Source organism: Dermacentor silvarum, chromosome 1 (assembly GCF_013339745.2).
Source record: "Dermacentor silvarum isolate Dsil-2018 chromosome 1, BIME_Dsil_1.4, whole genome shotgun sequence".
NCBI classification, from domain to species: domain Eukaryota; kingdom Metazoa; phylum Arthropoda; class Arachnida; order Ixodida; family Ixodidae; genus Dermacentor; species Dermacentor silvarum.
In genome coordinates, this window is record NC_051154.1 from 106,353,741 (window position 1) to 106,381,672 (window position 27,932).

Consider the following 27,932-nt stretch of genomic DNA (forward strand, 5'->3'; position numbering starts at 1 on the left):
TTACGTGCCAAAACCACAATCTGATTATGAGGCACGCCGTAGTGGCGGACTCCGAAATAATTTGGACCACCTGGGGTTCCTGCACCTAAATAACCTGCACCTAAATCTAAGTACACGGGTGTTTTCGCATTTCGCCCCCATCTAAATGCAGCCGCCGTGGCCGGGATTTGATTCCCCGACCTCGTGCTTACTAGCCCAACACGACAGCCACTAAGCAACCACCGTGGGTGTGTATATCATGTAAATATGTGTATTCAATATGCATCCAGCTTGTGTATAATTCACTGCAAATAAAATACTTTCTTCATATAACATGCTAATCTTTAATACGAATATTTATACCTCGAAAACCACACTTCATATGCACACACACACACACATGGTTCATGAGCAAATCACATCAATAATGCTTCACCTTACGTAGTGTCAACTGGTGTTGGGTCCGCGCGTTTTTTTTTTTTTTTTCATTCTGTTCAGATCATGCGCTCAGCTGGCGCACATGCAAGTTTATGTGACGTCCACTATAATATTTTTTTATTTGTTTTTATTTGATAATACCTCACAGGCCCCGTAAGAGGCATAGGGTGAGGGGGGGCATACAGTACAATTCAATACATTGTATATGAAGATTTTCACAGAGTACAAATTACAGGGCAGTAGAATATTAACAGATAACTACGTGCAAACTATTCGTGCAGGAGTAATATAATACGAATTACAGTCACAATACACAATATAACACAGTCACATACAATTGCGTCATTATACATTTTGTAGTCAAAAACAAAAAAAAATGTGCGACAGTGGTATGAAAAGACAGACGCCATCAGTTTGAAAAGTACCCTTGCAATAGCTAAATTAAGGATATTATGAGCCGTTAAGAATACTAAGCACAGTGTGTGGAAAAATGTTTGTTCAACTGAACACAAAAAGCGTCATGGTCTCTAAGTGAAGCAATGTTGTCTGGTAAGCTGTTCCAGAGACGGATAGCGCGAGGTAGTGGAGAAGAATTAAATGATTGCGTCGCACCATATAGGCGGGCGTAACTGAGCGCGTTGTGCAATCTTCGCGATGTATAGACTTGATGATTCAAACAGGGTAGTGATAATTCGTCAGAGTGAATGACCTTATGAAACAATGACAGCAATGCAATATTACGACGGGTACTTAACGTTGGTAATGATATAGTTTGCTTTTGATTTGCGTGATACTAGACAGGGCACTATAGTTGCGAGCAATGAAACGGCTTGCTCTATTCTGAATGATTTCTAATGCTTCGATAAGGTATTTCTGATGTGGTGACCAAATGGGAGACGCATATTCAAGCTGCGGTCGCACGAAAGTTAGATACGCAAGTTTTCGCAATGGGGAGGGCGCACTGCGCATGTTTCGACGCAAAAATCCTAATGATTTGGATGCACTGGCACATACGCAAGTTATGTGCTCTGACCATGAAAGGTTTGATGTAAGGTGCACGCCTAGATACTTATAGTTCGCGGTTGGCGATATGCCATTACTGTTGATGTGATAAGAAAACTGTGAATTAACAGGTTTGCGGGTGAAAGACAATTTTACACTTCGACACGTTTAGTGTCATGAGCCATGTGTTACACCACTGGTTCACTATTTCTAGGTCTCGTTGGAGCGTGATATGATCATCAATGTTTGTTATTGGGCGGTAAATTATGCAGTCATCGGCAAATATTCGTATGCGAGAGGTGATGTTGTTAGGCAGATCATTTATATAGATTAAAAACAACAGGGGCCCAAGAACGCTTCCCTGCGGCACACAAGAAGAAACGATAGATTTAGTGGAATCGACTTCATCAACAGAAGTAAATTGCTCTCGATTGGATAGAAAGTTACGTAGCCATGACAATGTAGAGGAGTCCAATTTTAAAGCTGAAAGTTTTGAAATGAGGCGGCAGTGTGCAACGCGATCAAACGCTTTCGAGAAATCAAGGAATAAGCAGTCTGTTTGTAAGAAGTGATTCATGTTAAGGTGGATGTCTGTTGTAAATTCGAGTAATTGTGTCTCGCAAGAAAGGCCTTTTCTGAAACCGTGTTGATTCGAGAATTCTACTACTGATTCGAGAACGTCTATACTATAACAGGCGCCAGAGAACAGCTTGCGTTGTAGCTTGGGCTTAACTTGACTTCCGTGGCCAACCTTTTTCGAACCTAACGCCCTCACTGTTAGATCCAAAACACCACTATTATCAAAGCATACACTGAAAACACGAAATCCACCCTTATTTCGTTATTCTAGCATGATAAAAGCAAGCTTGCTTTATTTCATGATAACTCTAATTGTGACTGAAACGTGGCGCAGCAAAGTGCTCTGCTCCAGAGTTACTGTACAGGCTCCCTTTAGGGAGTCTCTCTGTACTCCGCTCGAGCAGGCGAAGGATCGCCGGGCTCTCTCTTCTCGTGCAACGCTCCGCTGGGGACTATACGAGCGGAGCGAAACGTCAACCTGCTGAGCTAAACCTGCAGGCTGCGTTGCAGCACCACGGCGTCATCGTTCCCTGCCGCAACCGTACAAACTTCTTTCTAGCCGACATCCAACGTGGAACCGATAAACAGCACGTGAGAAAAAAAAATTACGAATCATATGCACCTTTTCGACGACAGCGCCCTGGGCGTCGCCATAATGCACTGCGGGATGTGCTATATATATATATATATATATATATATATATATATATATATATATATATATATATATATATATTGACACTACCGCACGTGCCTTTGTACTCCCGCGCCACAGTCCAGAGGGGACTGGTTGAAAATACCATGCATATAAGTTATCTATTCGAATGAAATCTCTTTGCATACTATCAAAATTAACTTCGCTTGAATCTCTGCTTCTAAGCATCGAACCTGATTTCGTGGCAGTGACTGAAACGTGGCTGACAACTGATGTTAAAGATTTCGAAATAATGCCACCAAACTATGCTATCATACGTAAAGACAGAATATCTAGAGGCGGTGGCGTAGTGCTTCTTATAAACAAGAAAGTTCCTTTTACTGTTCTCCCGAGCATAGAAGGTGTGGAAGCGATTTTCTGCAGACTACTTTTCAGCCCTCACCAAATTGTAGTTGGCTGCGTCTATCGAAGCCCTTCTTCCGAAATCGAGGTTATGCAGTCATTGTATGCATACATGCTGAGACACGTTTTTGGAGCTAGGCTAATCTTAGTTGGCGACTTGTTGGCAACTTACCAGATATAAAGTGGCACACTATAGAAAGCAGAATGCTTATTGCTTATTGACATGATGCTCGCATTTAACCTCTGTCAAATTATAAAAGAACCTACACGTGTCCAAGGAAGCAGTTCTAACATCCTTGACTTGATATTTTTGAGTGACCACTTTTCGGCGGATAAAGCAAAAGTAGCACTGATCGATGGCACGTCGGACCATAAAATAAGCTCATGCTCTGTCCCTATTCAAGACACTAGTTTACCACAAAAACTAATCGCAACTTTTTCAGATTTCAACAGAGCTGACGATAACAGTATAGTAGACCATCTGTTACACGAACTAAGCGCTTTCGAACAACTAGCCAGCGTTTCCACTAGTGACGTAGAGATACTCTGGCAAAAGTTTAAATCTATTACGTTTTACTGCATTCACAACTATGTACCCACAAGAACAAAGAAAAGAAACGAACGCAATCCTTGGATTACACGTGACATCATCCACGCGAAACGAAGGGTCAAAAGGCTAAGACAGACTACGAAAAATAATGCTCAGGCAAACTTCAAACAAAAGCTAACTCTAGCCATAAACACTATGAAAGCTAAAATAAAGGCAGCTAAATACAATTATTTCCAAAACACCCTCTGTAACTTTTTGAAGTCCTCTCCTCGTAAATTCTGGAACTACCTGTTGCCAAGGTCTAACCCTAGCCCCGAAGTTACAGGAGAAGAAAATGAAGCGCGAGCTAACAACTTAAATGATTACTTTCAAACTATTTTTACAGTGGACGATGATAACCTGCCGCACCTTCAATCTTCTTCTAACATATTTCTGTGACCTCTGATTGTAACACGGGCCGGCGTGCTAAACCTATTACTGAAATTGGACAATAAGAAAAGCCCAGGACCAGACAAAATTCCAAATGCTTTTCTTAAAAGGTATGCTGAGCTAGTATCTCACTATTTAACCCTAATCTATGAGAAGTCTTTATCCACAGGCACTCTACCAAATGACTGGAAGACCGCTAAAATTATCCCTGTACACAAGTCAGGGAATAAAAATGAGCCCTCTAACTTTCGGCCAATCTCTCTCACAAGTACCGTGTGTAAACTACTTGAGCACATCATCCTTAAACACATAAACGCTTACCTCGATCAAAACCACATTTTAACTCCGGTTCAGCATGGTTTCCGTCAGGGTTCATCCACAGTCACTCAACTAGTCGAATTAATACATGATGTCTCCAGAGGCATAGACAACCAAAACCAAACAGACCTTATCTTCCTCGATTTTTCAAAAGCATTCGATCGCGTTTCACATCAGAAACTAATGTTAAAATTTGAGCACACTTTCGGAAAGGGTCCCATTAGCGATTAGATAAAGGACTACTTAACTAACCGGACACAATTCGTGCAGATTAACCATACAAATTCTAAACTAACTCAGGTTACCTCTGGTGTGCCCCAAGGCACCGTATTAGCACCTGCATTATTTCTAGTTTATATTAACGACTTGCCCTCTGACATTCAGGTCAACATAAGACTCTTTGCTGACGACTGTATACTGTATAAATTACTTCACCAGATGACCATTTAATCCTAAACAATGCTCTAAAATCAGTCTATGCGTGGTGTACAAAGTGGCAAATGACACTTAATGCTAAAAAATCAGTTCTTTTGCGAATAACAAGAAAACACCATGTACAGGAGTTCCCTTACACGATAAACGACGCCCCCATAACAGCAGTCACAGAGCACAAGTATCTCGATGTAACACTAACGCCTAACCTTAGATGGATCTCCCATGTTAATCATATTACTTCAACGGCCCTAAGCCGACTTTTCTTTCTTAAGCGGCGTCTACGTCAAGCCCCACGAGAAACTAAATTACTAGCTTATAATGCACTTATCAGGTCAACCTCAGAATACGCTATCTTAGCTTGGTTTCCATCGACTAACAAATTAATTAATATGCTAGAGGGAGTACAAAGAAAAGCAATTAGATTCATCTTCAATAAATATCGACTTGCAGATTCTCCAAGTGCTCTGCTAAAAACTGCCGGAATACTCACAATCCAAAACCGAGCGACACTCGCTCGATTGAAATTACTGCACCAGATAATTCGTAACAAGTTAAATGTTAACAGCTCCAAGTACGTTACCATCGCAAACACTAGAATAACAAGCCTTAAGCATTCGTACACCCTACAGGAATATCGTTTTAAAACTGACTGTTTTAAATACTCTTTATTTTCCGCTAGCCATAAGGCAGTGGAATGGTTTACCTTCCAATAACACCAATAGCTTGTCAAATACACATTTTTTGTCACTTCTTGAAAATTACTTACTAGATTCTCAGTTATGAAATCTAACTGTTGCACACCTTCTTCTCTGTTGTCACTAGTGAATTGCTAACCTTCTTTGTAAGGTTGTAAACGCCTTTGTAAAATACTGCTGGACTGTATAGATATACATATTACCCCTCTTTATACTTCTCAGTTTGATGTTGCTACTTACTATGTTTGTTATACTGAGATTTTGTGTTTCTATTTTGTATTTTTCTACATTACTACTATGACTTCATTATGTTTATTGTTTGACCTTGTGCCCTACCTGCAATAATCCCTTATGGGATTGGCAGTATTTCTAAATAAATAATAAATAAATAAATAAAAGAAATATACGCAAGGAAACTCTTATTTTACAATCACTGGTCATTACGCGTTTAAAAGCGAATTCGAGGCTCCGACACACGTTGCGTTGCATTATGGGAACGGAGAAATCATTTTTCTCGGCAACCACTGCACCGATTTTGATAATGTTTGTTGTATATAAAAGAAGAATAAAAAAGGTACAATGTGGGACTGTAGTAAGCAGATTTTTTTTTTTTTTAGTTAGGTCGTCATTTTGTTTTGTAAACAAGAATTGTTAAAAATTGCGAAATCGATAAAATTCGAGTACCAAGTTTTCAACTATGTAACCTATAATAATAATGATATCACAATTCTGTAAATTGCACTTGTTGACACATATAAAGCGGGCAATAACACCGCTCAGAAATATATTACTACTTTGTGAGCAGGACTTATTGACAACCCTTAAACAACTTCACGTATAAGCTGTAAATTCACATATGAAATTTTTTCGCTTCGTCATCATCATCATCATCATCCTATATTTTATGTCCACTGCAGGACGAAGGCCTCTCCCTGCGATCTCCAATTACCCCTGTCTTGCGCTAGCGTATTCCAACTTGCGCCTGCAAATTTCCTAACCTCATCACCCCATCTGGTTTTCTGCCGACCTCGACTGCGCTTACCTTCTCTTGGTATCCATTCTGTAACCCTAATGGTCCACCGGTTATCCATCCTACACATTACATGGCCTGCCCAGCCTCATTTCTTCCGCTTAATGTCAACTAGAATATCGGCTATCCCCGTTTGCTCTCTGATCCACACCGCTCTCTTCCTGTGTCTTAACGTTAGGTCTAACATTTTCGTTCCATCGCTCTTTGTGCGGTCCTTAACTTGAACTCGAGCTTCTTTGTTAACCTCCAATTTTCTGCCCCATATGTTAGCACCGGTAGAATGCAATGATTGAACACTTTTCTTTTCAACGACAGTGGTAAGCTCCCAGTCAGGATTTGGCAATGCCTGCCGTATGCCCTCCAACCCAATTTTATTCTTCTGTAAATCTCTTTCTCATGATCAGGGTCCACTGTGAGTAATTGACCTAGATAAACGTACTCGTTTATAGACTTTAGAGGCTGACTGGCGATCCTGAATTCTTGTTCCCTTGCCAGGCTATTGAACATTATATTTGTCTTCTGCATATTCATCTTGAACCCAATTCTTACACTATCTCGATTAAGGTCCTCAATCATTTGCTGTAATTCGTCTCCATTGTTGCTGAATCGGACAATGTCATCTGCAAATCGAAGGCTGCTGAGATATTCGCCGTTGATCCTCACTCCTAAGCCTTCCCAGTCTAAGAGCTTGAATACTTCTTCAAAGCATGTAGTGAATAGCATTGGAGAGATTGTGTCTCCTTGCCTGACCCCTTTCTTGATAAGTAACTTTCTACTTTTCTTATGGCGAACCAAGGTAGCTGTGGAATCCTTGTATATATTTGCTAAGATAATCACGTATGCCTCCTGTACTCCTTGGTTACGCAATGCCTCTATGACTGCTGGTATCTCTACTGAATCAAATGCTTTTTCATAATCTATGAAAGCCATATAGAGAGGTTGATTGTACTCCGCAGATTTCTCGATTACCTGATTGATGACATGGATATGATCCATCGTAGAATATTCCTTCCTGAAGCCAGGCTGAAGTCGTGTAGCCCTGATTCTATTGGAAATTATCTTGGTGAATATTTTATACAATACTGAAAGCAAGCTAATGGGTCTATAATTATTTAACGTCTCCCTTCTTATGAATTAGTATAATGTTGGCGTTCTTCCAGCTCTCTGGTACACTTGAAGCTGTGAGGCATTGCGTATAAAGGGCTGCAAGCTTTTCAGGCATGATATCTCCTCCATCTTTGATTAAATCTACTGTTATTCCATCTTCTCCAGCAGCTTTTCCCCTGTTCATGTCTTTCAAGGCCCTTCTAACTTCATCGCTAGTTATAGAAGAAGCCTCTGTATCCGGTTCATCACTACTTCGAATGAAAGTAGCTTGGCTGCTCTGGGGACTGTACAGGTCGCTTCACCTGTACAGTGTTCGCTTCAGATGCTCTCTAATGGATGCAGTTTACAGAACTGCGATATCTGTTTTGTGCAATGTTACGGATTTGTAAACTTCGTGCTTCAAATGTTTTTAAAACTTACCAATTTTGGGGAAATTTTGGGAAAAGCTCCAGGCCCTAGATCAAGCATCTGCTTACTACAGTTGGTATAATTAACCTTTCTCTCTCAAATGCAGCAAATTTTATTCATATCGGTCCGCGGTTGTCTCATAAAAGCATTTCTGCTATTACACAAGCCATGTATTTGAACAAGCCCATATATTTGAATAGCAAAATTAAATCGGAGTTGGTCCCGAGCTAAAGTTTCAGTATCAGGCACGTAAGGCGAGAAATTTCCATGCTAACTTTTATTTTCTCTCTTGAGCACCTCGAACGCCGCCTTGAAAAGCTACCGTGCCGTGGAGTGTCGGAATCAATTTACATCGTCACACTATTCAGAAAAGTAAAATCAAGGGTGATGTTAATTGATTGACGCGGTTTCACGTCCCAAAGCAAGGCAGGGGGTAGTGGCAGGCCAGCTGGGCCCTAAAACCCCTAAACGGCCCTAAAACGCGTTAAGGAACACGAGCGTTTCTGCATTACGCCCCTACGCCCCTATCGGAATGCAGCCACCTGACTCCTACAATGACGTCCCTATATAGTAGGCGCACTGAGCCATTTGACGCGCGCTTATGCAATTACTGCCGTTACCCACTCGCCGTGAACCCGGCGCTTCCTGCAGGTGCCCTCTTGGAGGCAGTTGGCAATGCTACTGCAAGACGGTTACATGCTGACATAACGTAGCGCAGAAAACACGAAAACGGACAGAAAAAGAGACCACAGACGAGCGCTTCTCTGCCGTCAATTTTTGTGTCCGTCTCTGCGCTACGATTTGTCATACGATGCCGAACCAACAAGCCCAAACAGCCACAATTCTGAGGTGACATACTGCCGGAAACAAATTAAACGCGAACAAGTCAATTCAAACGCGAGCAGTAAAGCCAACATTCTCACCCCTGCGTGCGAACACACCACCAGTACACAGAAAAAAATTATAAATAAATAAATAAATAAAAGATAATTGCACGAAAGTGAAATAATGGCGGCGTTGGTCAAAGCAATCCCGTATTCTGTCACCTACTCCAACCACAAATCTAAGTTTTGCTATTTCGCGTTTGAATGTCGAATACTGGTGATTTTCTCTTAAATATAAAGATATTGATAATGCAAACCGAGCGTGTTTATTTATTTATTTTATTTATTTATTAGTTACCTGCATCGCCCCGTAGGGCATTACAGCAGGGAGGCTACAGACTTAACTAGGTACATGAAGGAATTATTTCAATGCGTGGAAAAAAGCATAATTTAATGTGATGTATACAATGCTCGATATTAAACTGTTCCAATCTCGAACAGTTCTAACAAAAAAGGAATAACGAATGACGTCACCCCTACAAGCAGTGGTCCCTGACCCTGTATATTCCCTGACCTTCAAGCAGTGGGCTAGTCGCTTAGATATATAGTGTGGTGCCTGGATATATTGTTCACGGTTTATGACTGTTTTAGAATAATAAATATCGTGGGAAAATTTTACTCTGGCATGCCTTCTACGATCCTTCAGCTCTTGCCATTTAAGTTTGTTTGCTTTCTGTCATGCTAAGCTGCCGGCTATAGTTACCAAGAACAAATCTAACTGCCCTATTCTGGATTTTTTTAAAATTTAATTATAAGCTCAGATGTGTGTGGGTCCCAACAAACACACCCATATTCAAGTATTGAGCATACATGACTGAAACACAGCTGCGTTTTAAGTTACTCGGCAAATACTAAAATTGCGCCACAAGAATCTCAAAACTGATGCTGCCTTATTTCCAATATAGTTAACATGCTTGTTCCATCGTAAGTCAGAAGTAAAAAAAAAAGACGCCTAGATATTTCAATTCCTTGCTTATGTTTAGAGTAAACTCATGAATCATATACCTATACGGATGATTAGCTTGTTTTCTTGTGAAGGTGACGTGAACAATCTTATTTATATTTAATGACATATCCCAACGCACACACCAGTCTGCTACAGTATTTAAATGAGCTTGCAGGATTTGTGAATCGGAAATGGCATCTACCACTCTATAAACAACACAATCATCGGCAAAACGTCCTGAATGAAGACTGCATACCAATGGAAATATCGTTAATATAGAACAAAATCAATAGTGGTCCCAACACTGAGAAAGAATGAACCGCGAAGCAGATGCAAAGCGAGGGGGGGAGCAGATGTGAGAGGGCCGACGGCAACGTTTGCACATATCGCTGTTTCTCCGTGGTGTGTGTGTGTGTGTGTGTGTGTGTGTGTGTGTGTGTGTGTGTGTGTGTGTGTGTGTGTGTGTGTGTGTGTGTGTGTGTGTGTGTGTGTGTGTGTGTGTGTGTGTGTGTGTGTGTGTGTGTGTGTGTGTGTGTGTGTGTGCGCGTGTGCGCGTGTGCGCGTGTGCGCGTGTGTGCGTGTGCGCGTGTGTGCGTGTGTGCGTGTGTGCGTGTGTGTGTGTGTGTGTGTGTGTGTGTGTGTGTGTGTGTGTGTGTGTGTGTGTGTGTGTGTGTGTGTGTGTGTGTGTGTGTTATCTTATTATCTGTTCATTTTAAACTCCAAGGGCACTGACCGTGGCGGATAAAAAAAAAAAAAAACTCGCCATGCTATTCCTAGAGCCCTCCTCTTGGCCTTCAAATATTGTTTCACTGCACTGTTTACTTGCACCGTGGAAAAGCCAGGTCTGTGCTGATATACGCTTCAGACCTACAGCGCCCCTGACCCTTGGGGATAAGCATCAGCTGACAGCTAAGGCGCTTGAGCCCAGGTATGCCGACGATCCCCCACACCAAAAGAAAGCAGAATTCCACAAAACCAGGATGTATATACAAGTATATTTCAGCCGGTGGTTCACTTGAAGCTACGGCAACCTCCGCAGTGAATATGGCCACATATGAACTCACATTCTCGATCCTGATTGCTTTCTCAAAGTAGCCAACAAGCTTTTCACTGTGACAATTTCAAATTAACAATTTCAAATTAAGTGCAATACGAATACTAGCAATCGCGTTTCACCAGCCAGGTTCACATAGCCTCTGCGTCGTACCGAAAATAGCCGTTCGATTGGGGACTAGATCCAGCCTGTGCGTTCACTGCACTGCTTCGCAAAGTCACTGGTACTTGAAAATAGGAGCGCGTTTTGTTGGTGATTGCATGCTTGCTGCAAGCAAAATTACAGAAATCAGATCACAACACAAGCACCAGGTAATCGCATGCTCCTCCTTTATTTTCTGTCGCCAAATTCTCTAATCCGTTGTTCTCCCGTATGGCATGCAAAAAAACTTACTCAGAGAAAACCTAGGAATAATATGACGTAAAAATGTACCGCATTCTAAATAACGTTCGACGCGCAGGATTGCAAGAAAACGCTTAGGAATATACCTGTGCTGTCTGCAGTCGCTCAAATGCGAACAGCGGTAGTGCCAGCGCTGAGTGGGTGGTATTTGTGCAACCTAGCGACAACCAAGGGGTGCGAACATATACGACAAACAGTGACTTCGTCATGCAGCTTCGCGCTCTCCGCTTTTTCACTGGGTCACACAAAAACCACGCATTCCGTTAGCACACCGCTGTTCGCATTCGGACGACTGCAGATAGTAACTCTCCTGAAACAGTATGTCGGTCATGATGAGTCGATGAAAACGGTTTTCCACTGGCAAAATAAACTTCATCTTTCTGGGGTTTTAGGTGCCAAAACCAGTTCTGATTATGAGGCACGCCGTAATGGAGGGCTCCGGATTAATTTTGACCACCTGGGGTTCTTTAACGTGCACTACAACGCAAGCACACTGGCGTTTTTGCATTTCGCCTCCATCCGCTTCTCTAACAGTGACTAGAATTTACGTTTCTCGCACACGGGCGTTTTTGCATTTCGCCTCCATCCGCTTCTCTAACAGTGACTAGAATTTAAGTTTCTCCCTCAAATGCAACATATTTCATTAATATCGGCACAGGGGTTATCTCGGAAAAGTATTTCTGCGTTCTACATGTATTTGAAAGGTGGCATCCGAGTTGGGCCCGCGCTAAAGCTACCTCTTAACCTGTCCTTCAATTGCTACGTTACGAAGCAGTTCGTCTAGCTATGAAAGCGTTTACTCGTATGCACAAAGCTTTCGTAGATTATAATATTTAAGACATATGGTTCGCATTGTACCTTGTTTACGTCTTTTTCAAGCAGATGAATCCCTGAGCTCCTTGCCTCTTGGCAAATCTCTGACCTCTCGGAAGCCGAAAAACAAACCGACGCGCACTGTAGTGCGACCGCTTTCACCCAATTTTAACATATGGCAGCCCACATAGCAACTTTACGCAGACATCTACAGCTACATATGTTATTTAGTTAGTTTTGTGCAACAAAGTAAAACATATGACTTGGTTGGAATCTCGGGCCGCGGCCGAGATTCCATCCCGCGATCTCGCGCTCAGCAGCGCAACTTGCGCCTTAGCTGACTGAGCACTGGCAAAATAAACGTACAAGCGCACCAGATGCGCTACGTACACACCTGATTGCGTTCGCTGACCACGTGTCTTGACGGTTGGGCTGGCCCTGGTATTTTCAGTATTTTTCAGCTATCAGGCGCGCTTGCAGCGGCACCACGCACCCGGCTTCCGTAACACAACGTCTTCTGACCGTAGTTGCCAGCACTGTGATCCTTGTGGTGGCCAGCAGAGAGGGGGTTTCCGGCGCACGTTTGAGGTCGAGTGAGGAGGTGAAGAGAGGAGAAGCGAAGCAAAAACCAACGTACACTGGTTTAACGTTGTTAGGGTGGCTAGAATTGGGAGGTGTGAAAAGCGCGGCGCGTTTCCCTTGCCTGACAGGGTCCCTCAGTGCGCCGCTGCCGCTAGGGGCGCTGCTGCAGGGGGCGCGGGGCCGTGCCGCCACCGCCGTCGCAGATTCCCTGTAGGATAACGCGGCGGCGTCACGGAGTTGCTGTTGCGTCGTTTTTTTTTTTTTTTTTTTTATCGGTTACGTGATTTTTATTTTACATGGGTCATGCATTTGTGAGCTGTAGTAAAGATGCACACTAAAACGAAGAAGAAAACTTAACGCTGGTGCTTCGTTCCTGAGTGCAATTCTGGGTACCGGTCGTCCGCCGAAAAAGTATCATTGTTCCCAGCACCGGCGTGCAAAGACGTGTTTTAAAAGTGGGCTCGCGCAATACCGAGATCTGACAGGCAACTCAAAGAGAATAAAGTTAACTTCTCTTGGAAAGTTCTGCAAAGTTCAAATAAACGTGTTCCTGCATGCATGTGTTTTACAGCGAAGCTATTAAGGGCTAGTACCCCCAGGATCCTGTCCGCGTGTAAAAAAGAAAAGAAAACTAGCATCATTAGCATTTCGGCTCCATGTGCGCGGCGGTTCCCCCCCAGTTGTGCCTTAACACAGACTCAACTATTGAGTAATGGATACAAGTAATATTTGTATTCCATTTACTCCATTACATTACATCCATTTCTCAAGTAATACTTGAGTAATGGATTACCAACTTGCGCAGAATGCTGCTCTCACAGGTGTCAAAACGGATGAGTATTATGACTGATAGGTCATAACATCAATAGCATCACATGCTCGTCAGTTACGTCATGATTAACGATAATAAAATTACGTGTGGCTCATACCCGCATTGGATATGCGGGTGTGAGCCAGGGACAATAAAGAAAGAAAGAGAGCAAGAAAGAAAGAATGAATTCACTACAGCAGACCCACCATAGTCACAGTTTCGCTGGCTTCCATCTTCACAATAGTGGAAGGACTCTGGATTTCTTTTAATTCAATTTTCCTGTGTGCAGAGAAAATGTAAGCACAATTTTGAGACCAGTGGCATGTAACGGGTCTAAATACATGTTTCTGTAAAGGAGCAGGCAAGCATGTAACAATGGAAATAAACATTAAAAATATGGTTTGAATTGGTTGCAGCGATTCATAATTGTAATGGGGAAAACGGCATGACACTAAAGTACATTGGAATTAAAATTAATGGTAAGTTGCTATCTGGAGAAGTTTGAATAGAGACTCTGGAATAAAGCTTTTTCCTGACATTAAAGTCTGGTTAATTTCTCTATAGCTGTAACTATAATGCATAAGCTAATATATGCTTTCATTTGCACTATTGATAAGTTTATTTTTTTTTTCAGCGGAACATGTTTCCGCAAAGAAAAAAAAAGGTGGTGCATTCAACCCTTGGCTAAATGTTTACATTGCGGAATGTAAAGAAAGATCCGTGTCCTGACATTTCTGCACCTGAAACGAGGAGCCTAACACGATCTGAATGAATGTGTAGCTCTCTGATACGTTTTCGCTTCTAAATCAGGTGCTCTTGTGCCGTGTCGAACCGCGTCATCAAATCCACTTTCTCGTTGGTGCGCGCCACGTCTCACTCCGTCCCCTCTCGACGCGCATGCTTTCACGGGCATCCGAGAAGAACAAGCTGCACGATTACAGTGTGCCATATCTTAGTGCAGAAGCTCAGAAAAAAAAAATAAACACTTACTACTCAGAACTGGTGCGCACAAAGTAGCACGAGCGAGATTCGTCGGGCGTGAGCAGCGTTACGCAGTACGCCGTCTGCTCCACTCTTTTACGGATGGATGGATGGATGGATGGATGAATGAGGCTGAAAACTTTAAATCTGGCGGTGGCACATGCCGCCTAGCCTTGACTATTAACATATTTTGTACTTTGTGGAGGGTGAAATTTCACCCCTGCCTTGATTTTTGCCACCAATCAGATAACCTCCGTTTGGGTATTTCTACCGGCTTAAAGTCTATTTTGCCTCCACTGTCCCTAAACCCCAATGTTTTGAAAAAATCAGCCCAGTTGTTTTGCACTGTAGGGTTAAGCCCTTTACAGAAAAGTATGAGGTGTTCAGCCGTTTCCTCTTCCTCTCCACATGCACCGCACAACGTGTCGATACCTTAGTACCTGACTCGGCACATCTTAGTCCGCAATACTCCCGTCCTGGCTTCAAACAACAAAGAGCTTCCCCTAGAATTATTGTAGATATTTTCTTTGGCAATTTCGTGCTTGAAAGTTCTGTATGTTCCCAGTGCTGATTTCGCCTGCATCCCTGTTTTCCATAGACCCCGCGTACAGTGCACCCGCGCCCCCGCCTACAACGCCCCTTGCGGCACGGGCGCGCTTTGGGGACCGGTTTCCGCGGCCGCTTTTCGCACCTCCCAATTCTAGGCACCCTAACGTTGTCAAAAGCAACAAAGCAAACCGCGTGGCCAAAGCAAATTCACGTGATCTGTGACGTGAACGCGGGTGTTTTGAAACAAAGTTGATCCGAGCGCAAACGGACGGAAAAAACTTTATTGATAGTACCTGCGAGGTTGCCGGCCTGGGCTCAGGCCACCCGGGCATTATGTGCGGTGAGGCCTTTCCACGGCTGCCCAGGCCCACTGGATTACCCATAGTTGGTCGTGTAGAGCACTGCCTGCGAAGCGGCCGTAACAACCAAGTCATATGTTTTACTTTGTTGCACAAAACTAACTAAATAACATATGTAGCTGTAGATGTCTGCGTAAAGTTGCTATGCGGGCTGCCATATGTTAAAATTGGGTGAAAGCGGTCGCACTACAGTGCGCGTCGGTTTGTTTTTCGGCTTCCGAGAGGTCAGAGTTTTGCCAAGAGGCAAGGAGCTCAGGGATTCATCTGCTTGAAAAAGACGTAAACAAGGTACAATGCGAACCATATGTCTTAAATATCATAATCTACGAAAGCTTTTGTGCATACGAGTAAACGCTTTCATAGCTAGACGCACTGCTTCGTAACGTAGCAATTGAAGGACAGGTTAAGAGGACGCTTTAGCGCGGGCCCAACTCGGATGCCACCTTTCATATACATGTAGAACGCAGAAATACTTTTCCGACATAACCCCTGTGCCGATATTAATGAAATATGTTGCATTTGAGGGAGAAACTTAAATTCTAGTGACTGTTAGAGAAGCGGAAGTTTGATTTAGGGCCTTAATTGTTTTACAAAAATTCTGAAAATATGTAAGATTGAAATATATAGCACGAAGTTTACAAATGTGTAACTACCCCAAAAACAGATATCACAGTTCTGTAAACTGCGTACCTCTAAAGTGCACAAATTTGATATCAATCTATATCTTACGTGAAATTGTTCCAATGTTTACGTTTTGTTACGCTGCGAAAGCGGTACATGCCTCGCGTGCTTGCTATCGATCGCTGTTATTGCTTCACCTGTCGAGCGAAACTAATTCATAAAAGACTGCGCACATGTATGGACTTGTATTCGTAAACGTGCAGAAAAGCTGCCACGGCTTCTTAGATGCGCTGCGTTCTTTCAGGATGCGCTGTGTTTAAAAGTACCGCGCATTTCGAACGTATCATTATAATCTGTCTGTGTCACCTTGGGTCAACCTTCCGTTTGTTACGCTACGAAGCAGTGCGTCCAGCCATGATGTTCCATCAACGAGCCCCCGTCACGGCATTACTAGAGTAAAGGAAGTGCACAATACGAAGCTTGTACGTACGAGCCATGTTTCGAGGCAACAACAACATGGGTAACAATATCATCTAGACAAAGCCGTTCCGCCATTCATAGTTACAGTGCAATTTTTTTAATTAACAGATAATAAAACAATTTACAAATCTCACGCACTCTGGGAATCAATGTAATGCAGGCATGCGCAGCACCGTTTGGGGTTCTGCAAAAGCGTTAACGCTTTTGCAGAACGTATTTGTGTGCGTGATGCGAGTATGTGTGTCGCATAAGCAGGAAGACAACGACGGCGGCGAAGTTAGATATGACAGCGATGGCATGACGACCGATCTTTTACTCCTTTGAAGGAACGTTACATACGACCCGTTTCATTACGAATTGGGCTGATCCGGCTGATCCCGATGGCGGTGCAGTCTATCGTCTGAAAGCGCCATAGCAGCCACGAGGGAAGAAAGACAGTGGTGAGATTGATTATTACTCGCTGGTTTTATTGCCGAGTCTGGCCGAATGGAAATTGGCGCGTGCGCGTGTGCACTTACTCGTGTTATATGCGACGCGCCACACGTCTAAAAGAGCTAGCTCGCGTTGACACGGCAGATGTATGCGTACGATTGCGGATGCCAGCGATATCGAAGAAGTGTTTTTAGGTTTTAGCACCGGAATAGAGGCCCCCTCTCACTGCGACTGCAGGTTCTATGTGAATATGTACAAACTTCTGAAGATTCTAGTCGCCCTTCCAGTGACCACTGCCAGCGCAGAGAGAATATTTTCAAACATTAGATTACTAAAAAACTACTTGCGCTCTACAATGTCTTAAGAACGCGTGGTTAGGCTGGCGCTTCTATATACGACCACAGAGACGTCGGCATTGACAGATGTCATTGAGCGCTTTGCTAAACTTACTCGCCGAGTGATGTTTGTCCTTTAGATAGCGAAGCAGCAAAAATCAATGCAAGTAAAAAGCTCTGTTCCTTCAGGTCCAGAAACTCGTAATTATGAAAACGTATGACTGTTCATTAGCATTTAAAACCGTAGAAATTTTCGCTGTTTATTCTAACAGCGAATACAAAAATTACGTGGACATCAATAATCGATTTTGACCGACCTTTCTCATTGAAAGCCTGGCCCACGCAGCGTTTCCCAACACACTCGGATATTGGGTAGTTCAGCTTGCCGCATCATCTGTGGCTTTCGTTTGGCCTTTTCTTTCCTTTTTAGCTACCTGCTTTTACTTCTTTTTTGAAAAGAAGCAATACCCTTCTTTAATTTTGGGTGCAGAATAATTGTTGCCGCTGTGCAGGCAGTTAAAATAGACATTTTCGTACTGATTTCTGCATCTTCCTCTATTATTCTACCCATATAGAGCACTGGCAGGCGCGGATCCAGGGGGGATGTCCGGATGTCCTGACCCCCCCCCCCCCCCCCCCTCAGATTTCTGCATCGCCCCCTCGCTGACAGGGGGATGGCCCTGTCGCAAAAAAAATGGCCACCAGCATTCTTCAAAAGTATTTTTCGCGAGCACCAGTGGTATCAGCCATGTAGAAGTAAAGCTAGCTCAGCTCACAAGCTTAGTTGTATTCCGTAGGATTGTGGTGTCGCGAAGTTGCCGTAGTTATTTTTTCTCATGAACACTTTAGACCTCCTGGCGCCTGCCGTGACTTACTCGTCCCGTCGGTGGCGTCGAATGAACAAGGGGACGTCCCTTTTGCCAAGCACGCCAAGATCCGCTCGAGCGCCTTCGCGCCTGATTAACTTAATTTCCCCTTGGGGTGTCAACGGTTGCCTCATTGGCTGTCATCGGTTCCGCGACCAACCCGCTTAATGAAAGAGATCTCTCGCTGAAGTGTTCATATATAAATAATAACAACTAACAGCTAAACTAAGAACTACGCATAGGCAACTTTAACTTTGCACTCATTGTGATCGCAGTTACACGTTGACAATATCCAGTACGAGCACAGTGCCGTTCGTACGCTACAAGTTTTTCATTGTAACTTCGGAGTTTTATTGTCGTACATTAAGCATAGGAGGTTCAAGCGCCGCCGGCTCCGTTTATCTGAGTGAGCGTTCTCGCGGAGCGGGGCGAAGCCTCGAGCCGCGGCTGCGAAGTGGGGGAGGGTGACGTCAGCGGCCAACGCCAGTGCGCGGGCCTAGGATGGCGTCGCGTGATTAGAGAAACGGGAGCAGATGCGCGCCTTGTGTAAAAGCATGACGTCGCGTGGGAAACAAAACATGAAGACGTTGGCTCGCGCTCTCGGCTACTACGCCACATCGTTATTCTTGCAGGTGGCGTCGTGAGTCTTCATACGCGGTGATTCGCATATTGTAAACAACCAGCGTAGTATAGTTGCTGCGTTGGAGCGGAGCGTTACGCCCGTATTCAAGAACGTTCCTCTAGTCAACACACCACCACGACTCAAGAGAGAAGATGGCACCGCCATCCCTCCACAGAAGTGGTCACTGAGCTTCAAGATCATTCATGGGAATTCTTGAGAATTGTCGCGTCTTTATCAGTCGAGAAGCGGCGCTGTGCTCAACAAGGTAGAGTGGAGTAAGAGCTTCGAGTCGAGGGCTGTTTGAGAATACGGGAGTTAGTCCTCCAAAGCAAACGAAGGTGTCTCAGCCGAACACAAAGAATCTCCTTAAGGAAATCAAGGTGTCCCAACAGAACTCCAAAGACGGACCCGTGCTTACGCATTTATAACGAACCTGCAAAAGATTATCCCAAATTTTATTTTAAGAAACAATACAGGCTAGATATACCGGGTGTTCAAAATTAAGCTTTATGGCTTTCTTAAAATTATGCACTGGGAGGCACATGCAGACCACCTGCGCAAATCAGTTATGCGGCCAGGCGGACACAAAGTGAGATGATAGTTATCGCTGTCAGCAGCCCAATTAACCAAAATTGAATAATTAACTTTTTATTGACTGCAGTAAGTGTGTATGTTTCTATTCAAAAGTTAGACGCAGTCGTATTTCTACACAGTTTCACTTGGAAGAATTCTTCTAGCGTGTCTGTGCTCCGAGATATCCAACTCCAAATTTTAGTTGTCGTTCCCATGATTACGCATGCAAGAGAGTGAGGATCGGCGCAAAGCTCCTCCCTGATGTGACGCGGCTGTTGCGTGCGGCGTTTAGTCTGACAACTGGGCGGAGGCATTGGCAAAGATAACTGTCCCCCTTCCCCTCACGGCTGGTGAAATGAAAAAAAAAAAAATCGAAGAGCCCGTAAGCGCTGTCGTAACACGCAACCGCGCAGCCTGTACAGATGGCGGCAGCTGCCATGCCGAGATAATGGTGCGAGCGGAGAAGCCGGAGGGCAGTACGCGTGCGTAATGGTGACTAGACTACCGGGCATGGTCCTTGTCTGGGCTACGAAAATAAAGTGACTGCTGATTTCCAAGTATTGTAAGTTTTATTGAAATCAAGAGCAACAACTGCACCATCAACAGCAGAAACCTTTTTAGCTATGCTAACGAATATTTCATACTCCCGCTTTATGTTTGGTGTTGTCATGCACAAATCTCATGACAACACTTCACCCATCAAAATGTCAATGCCCTAAAAATGTTCAAAATGCCTCCCTTCCACAGCAACGCAAAGCCTAAACCGCTCTCGCGTCAACTCCATAACTCTGCGCAGTACGACAATTGAAATTTGGAGTCGGATATCTCGGAGCACGAACACGCTAGAATAATTCTTCCGACTGATACTGTGTAGAAACACTACTGCCTCTAAGTTTTCAATACAAACATGCCCACTTACTGCAGTCGACAAAAAATAATTGTTCAATTTTAGTTAATTGGGCTGCTCACAGCGATAATTATCATCTCAATTTGTGCCCCCCTTATTTGCACACGTGGTCTTCGCGTGCCTCCCAGTGCCTAACTTTAAGAAAACCATAAAGCTTAGTTTTGAACACCCTGCATTATCAGGCGCAGCCGCCAAGCACATGGCTGTATTGGGTAACATCCTTTTCCTATAAGCTCGGAGAAACCGATACCTGGCTTCGCTGCAGGTCTTCTTCCTCTTTCTGGGGTTTTACGTGCCAAAACCAGTTCTGATTATGAGGCACGCCGTAGTGGAAGACTCCGGATTAATTTTGACCACATGGGGTTCTTTAACGCGCACTACAACGCAAGCACACGGGCGTTTTTGCATTTCGCCTCCATCGAAATGCGGCCGCCGCGGCAGGGATTCGATCGCGCGATCTCGTGCTCAGCAGCGCAACGCCTGAGCTGACTGAGCCACCACGGCGGGCTACAGGTGTTGCTCAAGCCGTATAAAACGCGGGCTTATCGTGAGCAGAAACGGTAAATTTCGGTAAATAAGAAAGGCTACTATCATCATCATCATCATTGACAGCAGCTGACCCCCCCCTCAGAAAAAACCTGGATCCGCCCCTGTAGAGCAGGATGGCTCAAGTGGCTCAAGTACGTATCACGATTTCTGAGATAATAGTTTTGTTCTTGCCTGGATCGTCTGTCTTTCTATGCGTAAAGTTTACTATCTGTGACTGCGCAACATGTTTGTCTTGTTTGACGCATTATATACAGTGACGTTTGCTTAGATACGTAGATTTATTGGATACTTATACGTATATTTAAATATCTTGTTGCGAGATTTTGTGTATACAAGCAGTGAACTTTGTTTCTAGCGACTCATTTTGCCCTTTACCAAGTTGTATCTTTGCATTTGTATATTCCATTCTATCTTCGCATTTCTAATGTATATTTTGCAGAACTCCTGCTTTTTATATGTACTCACTGTTGAGACTATAAATTCGGTGCAATTACTCACAATACACGACCGGTGACAGCTGCTCCTGCGCAATCCATTGCAACGAAGGACAGCGTCATTGAGGTTTTTCCCTAGCCGTTGCATATGTACAAAAATGTGAACAAGGTTCTTGAATGACACAGGTTCATCAAAATATTTGTCCTCAACTTACGTTTTTCATATCAGCTGCATGCACTAGCTGCTTTGTTGGTTTCGAACTGATATAGTTCTAAAGTTCGTGTGATATCTTATTAAAAAAAAAAACGCTGTAGCATTGATATCAGTTATATTGGCCACAATTTCTGAGACATACTAATATATTCTTTTATGAAAAACTGCATATTTACTTGTCTTGACAATGCGTAGCATTCAATAATTCGTTTGCAGCATCTAATATACAATGGCATTGGCAATGCAGTTGTTATTCATAGATTTGATCCATCGACAAATTCTGTAAGGAGGAGGCTGCACTGCAAGGTGAGCCCCCCTCCCCCCGAACAAAATTTCTGGCTACGCCACTGCACCAGGGGCTCGGGGCAGCTCCACAAGCAGTGGAAGAAATCTGCCCCCCAGGGCGCCTAGCAGGTGATGCAATGTGGAGAGTGCAGACCGGAGTGATATAGGTATGTGCAAGATATGGGGTAGGAGAGGAGGAGGAATAAACTTTATTTGTGTAGCAGATTTGTGAGACCTAGGCCTCTCTACCGAGATGACGGCCTCGAGCCCTTGGGCTCTGGCGGCATCTTCGGCCTGCTGGATTGCCTTAAATTGGTCTTCCGGTGCAGAGCTGAGCAGCGCGGTCTCCCACAGCTCTCTGGTCTTGTGCGTTTTATTCTATGTGGGTGTCCCAGGAGAAGCCCAAACCATATGTTGGAAGTCCGCCCTTTCTTGACAGTATCTGCATCTATCGGTGTAAAGTTCTGGATAGTAACGGTGGTAGGCCACCGGGTTCGGATATGTTTGTTTGCAACAAGCGCCATGCTGTCGCTTGCCGTCTACTTAGCGAGGAGTGTGCCGGGGGAAACGGGCCCTGCCCAATTTATAGTGTTTGGTTATCTCGGTAAAGCTGGTCATCCGGTCTCTCTCCGTTCCCAGTATTTGCGTGTCACCTGCTCGGTCCGTCAGTTCTCGAGCCAGGTTGGGCGCTATTTCGTTCCCGGGAAGGGAGGAGTGTGCGGGCGCCCATATAATGTAAACATCTCGATCTTCACGAAAGTTGGCTAAAATTCTTAGCGCTTCCGGCGAGATTCTTCCTTTGGCATAGTTCTTGACGGCGGTCTTGGAGTCGCTGACCATAATGTTGGCCTCCGTGGAGGCTATTGCCAGTGCTAAGGCAGCCTCCTCGGCCACCTCAGCCTTTCCTGTTTTTACAGTGTCACTAACGCTGGAGTCACCCTTTAGACTGGTAGCAACTATCGACATACTCTATTTGTGTACTCCGCCGCGTCCACATAGACCACCGTCCCTAGCACTACTGAATATTTTGTGGAGAGCTCTCGCGATTCTTCTTCGTGAAACTCCGGGTGCATGTTTCTGTTTGGGAGTATTGAGAGATGTTCCCTTATTTTCCTTGGGATGTCTCCCCGCAGTCCGTGGAATATGGGCACATAAATACTTTTCTGGATATGGCGCCAGACAGATGGCGCGGTGAGGGGAAGGAAAGTCTCGTCTCTAGTCCCTGTAATGGGTGGTAATCTGGTGGTAGGTATAGAGCCCCTCCCCTGGTTCATCCATGGGGTTGGGTGAGTGGTCCTCCAGGGCCCGGAAGGTACAGACCTCGGACTTGCGCATTAACGCGTTCATTCCCGGGGACACATTCATGTCCAGGCACCCACGTGAGGGCAGCCGGATGGAGCAGCAAAGGGATGGCTCGTGGAATGTGTGCGACCATGTTTTGGGCTATGCCTTGCAGGAAATAGCGGTGTGCACATGGGGAATCGGTGCACACCGCTATAGATTTCGGTAATGGTGGAATCGGTTGCCGCGTGCGCCTCTGCTAGGACCAGTGCCACCCACTCAGCCACGTCGGCGCGAGCCGTTTTAATCGATGCAGAGATGTTAATGCGTCCGTAATCCGTCATGGCCGAAGCCGTTCCTTCGGGCGGACGGACCGCGGCATCCACGTAGAAGACGTCTTGGCGGTTTTGGTACCGCCGAGTGTAGTAATCAGCTCGGGCTTTGCGTCGGCGCAAGTGGCGGTCTGGATTCTTGTTGCGTGACAACGGTTTGAGTTTTAAGTGGGCCGCGACCCCCACGGGAATGGGGGATCGCGGTTCTTCGTTGGGAATCAAGACGGTTGGCTCGTACCCCAGTGTTCGGAGTAGGTTACACCATGGGGTTGTCCGGGAGAGGCACATAAGTTGATTGCTCAGCTGTGCCTCTGCAATTTCCTGGACAGTAATATAGGCTAGTCTGTAGGCGGCGGGTAGTGCTAGTGCGGACCGGTAGCCTCAGTGCAGTCTTAACCGCCTGCCTGATTAGACTATTAGCCTGATCCAGTTGCTTTTGAGTGAGGTGGTGATATGGGAGGTGGTAGGCGAGGCGACTGACCACCAAGGTTTCTATTATGCGCATGATGTCCTTATAGTACAGACCATGGTTGCGCGATGCAATCCGGCGAACCAGTCCTAAGATCTGCTTATCCAGGAGGTTCAGGGTAAAATTTGTGTCCAAGATGGACAATGTGCAGACCCAGGATCCCGATTTTACGTATTATATGCACTGCACGGTTGGCCGTGTGCGAACAGGTCTGTCTGGGTGTAGGGTTTCATCGTAATTCGGAATTCTCTGGCGAGCAGTAGGGTTCCATGGTGGTAATATATGCCGCTCGATGACGTTGATAGCGGTTTTTAGGGTGTCCTGAGCCTCCTCAATTGAGCTTTAATTGGGACACCCTTAAAGTCATAACATAGAATTGAACCACGCATTCTATGCCGATGATTTGTCCAGCAGAGACAGTTCACTCACATAGCAGTACACACAGGGTGTTTATAAGCGTATTTTCAGGTTAGTCATGAGAGCGCGCGTATATTTCTGGGTTGATGGATGAGGCCGGGCACCCAGGATCTTTCTTTGTCTTTGTAAAGGATCGACCGTACAGTACAGTTAGCCGAGTGCGCATCGAACGGACTGACGTTGGGCATCAAAAAGGGTGAAGTGGCAGTGGAGCTAGGTGCTCAATGGTCTTCTCACAATTACAGTGGTCACTTACAGTCAGCTATTCCAATGGGTGTATGAATTTGTGAAAGCTGCAGCCAGTCGTAGGTGGCACAGCATGGTAGCAAACCGGATGTCCGTTGGTTAGCCTCCCCAACGCCTCCTAGATAACACAAGGCCTGTGCACTTCGATTCAGGACGTCATGCTAGCTTGCCCGACTACCATAGATTCTAATGGGGATGCCCCCGAGTAAGCCGCAGTGATGGTGTCACTGCTTTTGACACGCTGGGCTTGGCAATGGAAATTTTGGTCCAAGTAGCATGACGTCATAAAGCAGAGGGCACAGGCCTATCTAGGAGGTGTTGGCCTCCCTACCTTTCCTTCTCTTTGGTTGGGAGCATCTGGTAAATCAGCAGTTTTATCTGCGCTGTAGACAACCAACTCCGTGTAGCTGGCAACGGTAGCTATGTTTGTTAAAAGCCAAGCATCATCATCGCTTGCCGAAGCCGCCTCTCCAACAATCGATTTGAAAACGATTCCGTGACCACATATCCGTGACGCAGGTATAATATATGTAGCTGCAGCCATTGCCTGGGCAGAAGACGGGAAAACACAGTACAAACTTGTGTTTTTAGCTTTGGCCAGCATTACTGGCCCACTTATCGGAATGCTTCGAGCCCACGCGTTGACTAACATCAGTAGCATGTCCTCAACGTCCGCGCAGTGTTGCCATGGCACATAAAATAGATTCTTTTTTGCGAAAAATCAGTAGATTCATGTCAATTTTTGCTCTCAGTTTTTGAACCCGCAAATTCAGCGCGTATATTAGTACTCTATTGTAGTATTGTAGCTTCGAAGAAATAGTACAAAAATGGCCTTGAGATTTTCAGCGATGTTTTTGAAAAACCCAGGGTTCCCAAAAGCCATAATCAATCACACATTTAAAAACATTCAAGACCTCGCGATAGCCTATTCAAAGGCGTCAGATGGTAGTTAGTAGCTGAAAGCTTTAGTGTTGGTGAGCTCTAAATGTAGCACGCATGTTGAAGTTGCCCGGTTAATGCGTTAATTGATTGGACGCAATGGGTGACGTGACCTGTTAATGTGAGGTCACGCAGCATGTCACAGTTGACGTGCAGTACATGAGCAGCATCCGACAATCCGACTGCACTATTAGAACTAGGAAATAAGTGAGGGTTCATATTCCCATTTAGCACAGGGCAGTAAAGAAACTAGGGGCTTTACTGGGCAGACGCTAGAAGCACCACAGGAAAATAGTCATTGGTTGTGGTTCCATAGTTGTGGGGTACAGTAGTGCACTCACTTTCACCGATTCACCCTTTCCCCATCTTTGCTCATAAGACAAAATTTGAGAATCTGGAAACGCAAGAATGTGCTCGTCGCTGAGCCAACCCATGTTTTTTAGTTCACCAGGTGACACAGTTAATTTGAGTTAATGAATCGTACTGAGACATGTTTGCGATTAAAATAATCTCGTGCCGAAAAAGTACCAGCTTTTGATTTCATTTCCATAGAAGACAAAAAATCTGCACATTCAAATGCCTTATCACTGAATCGGCATAAAATCGTAAATATCAGTAGATCTACTGATAAATCAGCAGCTGTGGCACCACTGCGTCCGTGTAAGTTGCCTTCCGCAAGCGCCCTCTGTCAGGTCAGCGTTGGAGATTAAAATGCACCTAACTGCGAGTTCACACTGTGCTTGAAGTCAGAGCGTCTGTAGACAGCGAAGTGCTCAACACTTACTAACGCATGAAGCATGATTATCCTTTGAGTATCGTCCACTTCCAATCCGCCATGTTGAACAATACTACTCAATCGCAACTAGACGAAGCGCTCACACTAACACACCACCAAATACAACGAAACAGCCCAACTGATGTTGGTGTTACTGGTGTTACAGTGCAACCTACGCCCTAGCGAGCAGATAGAATCGAGGAAAAAAAAACATTAAAGGCAACCCCTGTGGTTTTACCAGCAAAGTGCCTAGATTAGGTTAATTGTTCCGCTAATAGGTGGGGCAGCAAGCTGCCATACATCGCTTTACGGTGGGTAACCACCGGCATCGCGTAGCTGAAAAACGTTGCGGGGTTTGACGAATTGAGTGTTGCTCCCATAGGGACGGGTGAACGCAAGACAAAGAATGTACGTGTTTTGATGTGGTTTAACGGAGCGAGACTTAGCCCTTAAAAAGGGGCGCTCTGCATGAGACAGGGAGAGTTGTCTAGGCGCAGCCTGGCCGGACGCTTTGCTGTGGAGCTAACATCCTCCACCAGATGCTCGTTCTTCCTTCGCGTTGCCACCGTGCACTCGGGCCATCATCTCGGACCACCACAAACCACGAACATCCATCCCTAACTCCATCACAATATTGTGTAAGGGACCTTCTAAATAGAAGGAAGACCTACATTTTGTCAGACTCCCATAACCTTTCTTGGGGCCCACAGTGAAAGTGGCACTGGTTTGAACTAGCCAAGCACCAGTCCTGCGTAAAATTCAATCACAGTGTCAACACCTATGTGGGACATGTGATGTGTCAACCACATCCAATCACAGACCACTGACATCGAAAGCAGTGCCGATCTCACTGTAAACAATGCACAGTGCTACCACAGCACCGGAAGAAACACTGGCAGCAGCTGTCTCACTGGAATGTCTGAAATGAGACTGTTTTTTGAGAGGTCTTGTGATGCAATACCCTATGGGAGACCTTCATTACCGACCAGAAATCAGACAAAGCTTAAAACTTCTTGGGCAAGTTGTGCGATTTCGAAAACATGATTTTAGGGCACTAAAAAGACACATGCACGGAAGAAACACAGAGTGCCAACCACGACCTACTGTACTACTGACCTGACCAGCGAGCAGAATGCCAGCGCACCTGTTCTAGCTCATATTTCCGCCACTACGAGCCTTATGGCGCTACTAGTTACCCCATTTGCGCCGCACATTTGCTGACGTCTACTCGCGCCAAGCAGCGATGTTTGCACTTTGTACGACTACGAAAAGGAGCAAAAAAAATATGTCGATTGAGCAAAATCAATAATGCCACACTGCTACGCAACTGTGTAAATCACGGCAAGGTAAGACGCCTGGCATACACCTGACATTGAATTCCCGCTTTACGCACCTGGGTGAAAAAATGGATCAAGGCATGCAATTTCTACAAAAGATGAGGCTGCCCTAGTGTTATTTGGCGTGCCGAAAATGCAGCTACGTGCCTGAAATTGTTATACATAAGTGTTCTGTGATTAAAGAGATGTGCCCGTACATTTATTTTCACTGTCATTTCCCAAATACATTTGCCACCGGTATCAAATTTGCATTGCGAGCATGCAAGGCAAGGGTGGCACGAAATATTTCTGCAACAAAGGCCAGAATATGACAAAGACTGAAAGTAAGATATACTGCTTTCAATACTTCTATTCATTGTACCCTAGGTGGACTATAGGTGCCGTACCAAAAGCGAGCCGCATGTAATCGG

The 27,932-nt window shown here is 44.8% G+C and overlaps 1 protein-coding gene across 1 annotated transcript in view; it reads right to left on the reverse strand.

Moving 5' to 3' along the window:
- LOC119434336 (putative aminopeptidase W07G4.4) overlaps window positions 1–12,655 on the reverse strand; it is a 78,018-nt gene extending 65,363 nt beyond the window's left edge. Inside the window, exon 1 of the mRNA XM_049671857.1 lies at window positions 12,521–12,655. The gene's annotated coding sequence lies outside the window, so the exon portion shown is untranslated. The remainder of the gene's footprint in view (window positions 1–12,520) is intronic.
- Window positions 12,656–27,932: the final 15,277 nt, after the last annotated feature.